The sequence below is a fragment of the Camelina sativa genome, chromosome 13, assembly GCF_000633955.1.
Source record: "Camelina sativa cultivar DH55 chromosome 13, Cs, whole genome shotgun sequence".
NCBI classification, from domain to species: Eukaryota; Viridiplantae; Streptophyta; class Magnoliopsida; order Brassicales; family Brassicaceae; genus Camelina; species Camelina sativa.
This window is the reverse complement of record NC_025697.1, coordinates 13,581,542-13,589,953: the sequence shown is the minus strand read 5'-3', so window position 1 is coordinate 13,589,953 and position 8,412 is coordinate 13,581,542. Positions and strand designations below refer to the sequence as shown.

The 8,412-nt window shown below is 32.6% G+C and overlaps 1 long non-coding RNA gene across 1 annotated transcript in view; it reads left to right on the top strand.

Annotated features, from left to right (window-relative positions):
• Positions 4,144-8,412, top strand: part of LOC104736673 — a 6,474-nt gene continuing 2,205 nt past the window's right edge. Inside the window, exons 1-2 of the long non-coding RNA XR_759613.2 lie at positions 4,144-4,252; positions 4,347-4,424. This is a non-coding gene — a long non-coding RNA (uncharacterized LOC104736673). The remainder of the gene's footprint in view (positions 4,253-4,346; positions 4,425-8,412) is intronic.

Genomic DNA, 8,412 nt, shown 5'->3' with positions numbered 1-8,412 from the left:
CAACATGCCATCATTACCAAAGCCATCACCATCATCATCTTACCCACAGTTCCTGCCATTTTTCTCTTACGTAAAAGTTTCTTTTTGTTCTATGTATGGATGATGTTTATTGTTTATTTGATGGATACGAGATTGCTGTGTGCGTTTAGCTCTCGGGAGGAGTGGGGTATTTATATTCATTCTTTTTGTCTACTATATATAGTACATTTGCTATTTTTTTTCTTTGACCAAAAAAACCATATGCTAACTTTTGTTGTTTTGACTGAAATAGATTTTTGTGTTATTTATTTTCTGTTTGATTTGGCTTAATTAGAATCTGATAATTATCGTTGAAATTCTATTCCTGCTGTTTTATTCTTTTTTTTTCCTTATGTTATCTAGTGACTAGAAAATATCTTATTATATAATGTTGGGTTTTGAAAGTTAGTCATTAACAAGATTTTGACATGTGTCAAGTTATCAATCTGAGATTTTGACATGTGTAAAAGTTAATATTTAATAGGAAGAATTTGATTACCACAAAAATAAAATATTGTGTTTTAAAACAAATTAATAATGTAAAAAGATAATTATCAAAAATTATAGAATTTATCAAAAGCAATACAATTTTTTTTACAGCTTTGTATGGGATTATTTTTTTAATGGGAAAGTAATTTTTATTGTTTTAAACCAAAATTTTCTCATACTTTCTCTTTTTTCAGTTTGGAATAGGTAAGATTAATATGTTGACCCAAAAAAAATATTTATATATGCATTTTCTTTTCCTAATACTGTATTTTAAAATTTATTGTAGTATTTTTCTATATATTTTTTTTATTTTATTTATATTTTATTTTATAAAGTTGGGTTTTGAAAGTTAGCCATTAACAAGATTTTGACATGTATCAAGTTATCAATTTGAGATTTTGACATATGTAAAAGTTAATATATAATAGGAAGAATTTGATTACCAAAAAAATAAAATATTTTGTTTTAAAACAAATTAATAATGTAAAAAGATAATTATCAAAAATAACAGAATTTATCAAAAGTAATACAATTTTTTTTACAGCTTTGTATGGGATTTTTTTTTAATGGGAAAGTAATTTTTATTGTTTTAAACCAAAATTTTCTCATACTTTCTCTTTTTTTCAGTTTGGAATATGTAAGATTAATATGTTGACCCAAAAAAATATTAATATATGCATTTTCTTTTCATAATACTGTATTTTAAAATTTATTGTAGTATTTTTATATTTTTTATTGAATTTATATTTTCATTTTTTTATTTGGGATTCATATATTACCATGCTTATAATTTTCTATTGTTTCTTTAATTAAGCCAAATTAATTTTCTTCTAATTTTGTTAACCTTGATTGGTTGGTCATAAACCTTTCTTTTTTTGCAAACATAATTGTTAACATTATTCAGTTAATCTCAAAGGGAAATAACGAGTATAAACTCATCAACCTAATGAATATATAAAATAAGCTAATCAAACACAAGCGTACAACAAACATAGATAGATAGATGGAAAAAACATAAACCATTGTTGATAGATCCATATGAGCTCAAAGACTCTGACACCCTGGTTTGCGAAAAGGTTTAAAAGAATTTATTTGGCCACATACGTCACCAAAATGCACTTATTTTTCGGTCAAGGGTCTTGAGTGAACTTCATGATAGGTGATCTTCCTGGAAGTGATTGTCGGAACTGTGTGAGTGAAGACAAAACACAGGAAAATATCATTTGTTGATTTGTAAGGTCGGTAAACAAGTTTTTTAAGCCTCCTAGACGTAAAAAACCGACCATTGAATATGGGTGGGTCTGAAAGCGGGGAATAGATGTAGAGCCCACTTAGGAAGATGGGCCCACAAACTGAGAATGGACATGAGCTCACTAAGCAAAGTGGCGGTTGAGGCGTTACAGAGACACATGCTACATCATGGTGTGTCAAAGACACTTCCACGGATTCATTGGGAAATTTAACATTAGTTACTATCAAAAGATTTTGTGACGTTAGAAAAAGGTTTTTACTTTCATTGGTTGTCGTGGCAAGCCATTTTGAGATAGTAAAAAGACGTGAACATTTTATCTCCACAAAGGAAGATGGCAGAGCCGAGATTCTATCTGTGGTGGAGAATGTTGGACACAAGGTTATTTACTTAAGAGAGGAAGGTGGAGGAAGTTGGACGCAAGGTTATCTCCTCAAGGGAGGAAGGCAGAGCCAAGGTTCTCTCCATGGTGGAGGAGGTTGGACGCAAGGTTCTCTCTATAAGGGATGAGGGTGGAGTCGAGGTTTTTTTCATGGCGTTCATATATTATTGTGATGATATATCATTGATTAGTATATTATGTAATATATTTTTTATTCAAAATGTTTTTTTGAGCCAACAAGGTGATAAAGAATTATTTGTAACATAGAGTATTTTCAGGTGTAAAAAATATACACTTTAAATAATAACATACATATTAGATTTGTAAGTGAATATAAATCAGTATATTATAAAATTTATAAATAACATACAACAAATTTTAATATATTTTTGTTAAATTTAATTTAGTTTATAAAACTTTAAACTCGCACATCGGGTCTTCATCTAGTGTAATATATGATTCACCAAATAAAAGAAAAAATGAAATGTATGAGATCTCGACTATTGAGATGTTTTAATCATTAAAGTAGGTTGAATTGGGTAAATAATTTTCTTTTCTCATTTATACAAGTATACAAGATTGAATACACCCCTAAGATTATATATATAATACACAATATATGTCTAACAAGTTAATTAATTGTTGATTTGTAGTTGTAGGCTTGTTGTAACTATAACTTTTGAGGAATTATTACGAAAGAAAAGTTTTTACAGGCTTGTCGCACAAATACCTCAAACTAGATCTGGACCCGCACGTACGTGCGGGGATGTTTTCATAAGTTTTTTTTTTTTTGTAAAGAAAATTGTTATGTTGTTGTTAATTTGACATTCATTTTGTGTGTTTGTTGCAAGTTTTTTGTATTGCATAGTTGTAATATCATTTTGTGGTAGTACTGTTTCTGTTTGTAGTTTCTTCGTAATTGTTGCATATTGCATATTTGCCTTCTTGCATTGATGCATAGATTCTTGGGTTTAGTTTTCTTTACCAAATCCCATTATGATGAGATTTTATGGATCAGTTTTAATAAACTTTAGGCCCATAATTTACATTACCTCTTTTTTGGTTATTTCACATAAAAACTGACGTACAATGCACAATTGGGCCTCGATTTTGAATTTAATGGCCCACGATCCACCTGTGGGAAGTCACGTAATTAATAGAGAAGATGAACATGTATAATTTTTTACAGAAAACACCGACTGATAGGTATTGCTCTTTTCGTACCCAAATCTTTATATCCATCGTGTTTAGCATCGGACCCCTTTCCTAGTTTAAGCAAATATCGTAACCAATATCGATTAGGTAAGCAGAGATTTGTATGTGAACAACAAACATTTAATTTGTATCATTATATGGTAAGATTCAAATTTTCTAATTCAGTTTTCATTAATTTATCGAAGAGTTTGGGTAAAATTCTATGTTTATATGTGGATACTTTCATGTTCATACTATTTATTTTCATAAACTTTGTTTCATTTGTTGACAATTATTTTCGATATCCAGAAATTTCTTTTCATGTTTGCCCAGAAAAAAACTGTAGTTATTTGATCCAATACAATTGTAAATAGTATAATTTCCGCTACAGTTTGTTAATAGATTAGATCCCGTATCTGATTGTTCTTACACATTTTGTTTACCAATCCCTTTTAAAATACATTGTCTGACTTCATTTATTTGTTCTATAGATCCAATTATAACCGACACTGGCGAAGAAGAAGATATTTACAGATAAGATTGTGTTACGATATTCATTAAAGATTTTATTTGTCTAAGCTCTTCATATTTTTAATTGCAAATTTTGCATAGGTGTATAGGTAAATCCTTGGTTTGAATGACAAACAGAGGTCAGCCAGCATCCGATACATTGCATTTTTTGTATAAGCTCTTCATATTTTTAATTGCAAATTTTGCATATGTGTAAAGGTAAATCCTCTGTCTGAATCACAAACAGAGCTCAACCACCATTTGATACTAAGCTCTTCATATTTGTAATTGCCAATTTTGCATATGTGTATAGGTAAATACTTGGTCTGAATCACAAACATAGCCCAATTAATGTTTATGTTTGTTTATGGAAAAGTTACTGGAAAATCGTTGATGAGTTTGTAATTCCAGTAAGCTCTATGATGAAATCTATTATTTGCTAGTTTTGTTATGTTAGGTTTTTTGTTTAGTAAAGCTTATTCTAACAAAGTCTGTGATATGCAGGTACATTCTAAAGTTGGTGGAGTATGGGGGTTCATCATAGACGTGCTTAGATGAGAACTCTATTATCTATGTCAATCGGTTAGTAATTTTTTACTTTATCTTCATATCTATAGATATTTCAGACTTACTTGAACGGAATAGAACTTTTGTATTATTATTCAATAGCTTATGAGATAACAAATTTCCCACCTAATTGAAAACTCTGTCCCAATGCTTACTTACGCATTTGGAATTTATTGAAAACTATAATTTTGAAACAGAAATAAGTCTCCAAAGTAATCAGATCAATAGATGAAAAAATGGATTGTTGGCTGCAACCATCTGACATCTATGTTCTTGTCACATTCCCTTTCAACTTTCTGCCTACACTTGCTTCAACCTTCACACCATAATACTCCTTACATGTAACCCATTTCAAAACTTCTATCTTTCCAACATAATCAGCTTTATCCTTATCGGTTTTCTCATAATCAGCCCCCGTAACAAAATGTAGGAAACATGATTAAACATAAATCTGAAACACACTCAACGATTTTATATAATTGCATCGATTATGTAAAAAACCTAGTACCCATGATCCATTACCCTTTCTCCGCTGAAATCTAAAGGTTTTTGAAAACTTCTTTGAACACTACATTCATTGTCTTCTTCTACGGTTTCCCATCATTGTCAACAATAAGGATCTTTAATCCTTTCTTAGAAGTTACTCTAGAGAGAGCAACATACAGCTGACCGTGAGAGAAACATGGTCTGGGTAAATATAGACCAACGTTTTGAAGAGACTGTTCCTGACTTTTGTTTATGGTCTTGGCTAAAGCAACATCTAAGAGAGTTGTCTTCTCCTCATCTTAAAAGGAAGCTTGGTATCTGACGGTGTTAGCAGTATCCGTGGAATCAAGACTTTATCTCCAACTCTATCACCCGTTATAATAATAGCTTCTAGAACAAACTCTGCCATTTGAGTAATCTGTAACCTAGTACCATTCATTAAGCCACCCTTTGCATCAATGTTTCGAAGAAGCATAACTGGACATCCTACTTTCAACCTGATTCTATGATTTGGAATTCCAGAAACCTTCATACTGTTTAAGAATTCAGGAGTCATCACAGGATTGGTGGCTGAGCGAGTGTCATATGGATCTATAGAATCTAAACTTAGGTAAATTTGTTCTTCACCTACATTCATATAAATGTGATTAGTGAATTTGAGATTACCAATAAGATTAACAAAACGATAAGAAGTGAAAACCTTACTAACCATCTAGTTGGTCAAGCATATATTCATTGATTATGCACACATCTTCATTGGTTGGACATAAAATAGCTCTCTTTTGGAAGAACTTCGGATCTTTTTCATCCTTTAATTTTGTTGGATCTCCATAAACTTCTCTGCTTATTGCTTCAATAGGATCATCAGCTTCAGTTATTAGAAACTCATCCGGAATATCAATCATAACTTCTCCATCATTAGGCTCTGAAATTTTCCCATCACCAACAGCCAGAATCCAGTCAGAAAATTCTTTGATATCTCTAGCCGCAGAAGGACTCAAATCAGGAGCGTTTAGACGCATATTTTTTGTCAGCTTTAAAACTCTACAGCTATCCCAAATATAAGATGCATATAACGCCGCCATACATATCTCTGCACGTCTGCCACCCTGTATGACAGGCAAAACCTGTCTGAAATCACCTCCAAATACAACAACTTTACCACCAAAAGGTNTGTTTAAGAATTCAGGAGTCATCACAGGATTGGTGGCTGAGCGAGTGTCATATGGATCTATAGAATCTAAACTTAGGTAAATTTGTTCTTCACCTACATTCATATAAATGTGATTAGTGAATTTGAGATTACCAATAAGATTAACAAAACGATAAGAAGTGAAAACCTTACTAACCATCTAGTTGGTCAAGCATATATTCATTGATTATGCACACATCTTCATTGGTTGGACATAAAATAGCTCTCTTTTGGAAGAACTTCGGATCTTTTTCATCCTTTAATTTTGTTGGATCTCCATAAACTTCTCTGCTTATTGCTTCAATAGGATCATCAGCTTCAGTTATTAGAAACTCATCCGGAATATCAATCATAACTTCTCCATCATTAGGCTCTGAAATTTTCCCATCACCAACAGCCAGAATCCAGTCAGAAAATTCTTTGATATCTCTAGCCGCAGAAGGACTCAAATCAGGAGCGTTTAGACGCATATTTTTTGTCAGCTTTAAAACTCTACAGCTATCCCAAATATAAGATGCATATAACGCCGCCATACATATCTCTGCACGTCTGCCACCCTGTATGACAGGCAAAACCTGTCTGAAATCACCTCCAAATACAACAACTTTACCACCAAAAGGTTTGTTCCCTCCATACTTAATAATATCACTCAAACATCTATCCAATGACTCAAAGCAATGCTTACTCATCATTGGAATTTCATCCCAGATAATTAAAGATGCTTCCTCCACTAAATTTGCATGATCTATTCCAGCTTTAATATTACATACGCTAAACTCATGAGGGTTTAATGGGATACCAAACCTAGAGTGAGCTGTTTTGCCTCCTGCTAACAGTAAAGATGCTATTCCACTTGAGGCGACGTTGAGTACTATGGACCCTCTTAGTCTAAGTGCAGCAGACAGTGTATTATATACAAAGGTTTTCCCAGTTCCTCCAAAACCATATACAAAGAATACACCTCCGATGTCATTATCAACAACATGCATAATTTCAGAATATATGTTCTTTTGCTCCTCAGTCATTTGCAACAACCAAGCATCATGTTTTCTTTTTTGATCTTCCCGATCATAATTCTTTTCATCAAAAATCTGGACATTGGTGTCATCCATCAATTCTTCAGGCAACTGAGGCATAGTTGTAAACGCCGTAAGAGATGTACCATTGCTTCTCAAAATCGTATCAATATCCTGCAAAGCGAGTCTCTGCTTATCTTCATCACTTAGCACTAACTCTACAGCCAAAACAAAAATGTATTATTAATTTCGATATAGTACATTTTATAAATTATTAGTTTCAAAAACATGTTTGCTTTGCCCAGAAATTAAATCTATTAGTTAAGAATTAATAGAAAGCAAATTTATACCTGGTCTGTTGAAGTAATCTCTTCTTTGCTTTTGAAAATCATCTGAAAGTAGTTCCCAACACTTTTGCCAAACTAACTCTGGCTGCGACAAACTGAACGACTGCAGCATAACAACAAACATGCGACGAACAAAATTTCCAGAAGCCTAGAAACTTGTTCTCACTATATCGTCTATATACTCTTGATCGTTGTCTGGCAAACCTACAGCATAACATGCCTCTTTGTATGTAGAATAAACAACACCCTTCACCGTTTTTAGATCTTCAAAATTCTGTGGACCTAGTTGCACATTAAGAAGCACTCGTAGGTAGTAGCCGTCTTCGCAGCTAATTGGGACATAATTTATCCTACCTATAGCTGAGCCAGGCCGTTTGCGTAAATTAAATTCTCTTTCCTTCCCATCCCAGGTGAAATACTCTCGAATCTGGACATACGATAACCCTCATGCTAATTCATTAACTCTGTTTAACTCAAACCAAGCCAAAAATATAGAAGCCTGTAACTCTGACCTATGCAAAACATAGGAGGCTTCGTCGTCCCCTTTAAAATATATAAGCTGTTTCCCCTCCAGATGAAATGATAATCTCATCACAGAAATGGATCTATCATGTATTGGATTTTTCAAAAGCCTCCAACCAGCTTCACAAGCAGATACATACCTACACAAAATTTAAAATTTCAGATAAATGATAAAGTTTACAATCTCTATAAATGCACGTTATAGAGATTTAATCTGTACAAACCTGCAATCGAAGAAGTCTTGAATGTCATTCTTTGGTTTGATGACATTCTTTGTTTTGGTAGCTGTAGATGTGTTGGTACTATTTTTCTTCTTCTTCACTGTTTCAAAAGACTTCTACACTGTTTCATTAGACTTCTCTGAAGGTTCCACAACAACAGCAACCCTGTCCTGACCTTTGGTTATGTACTTGAATAAGTATTTTATAGACCCTGTTTGA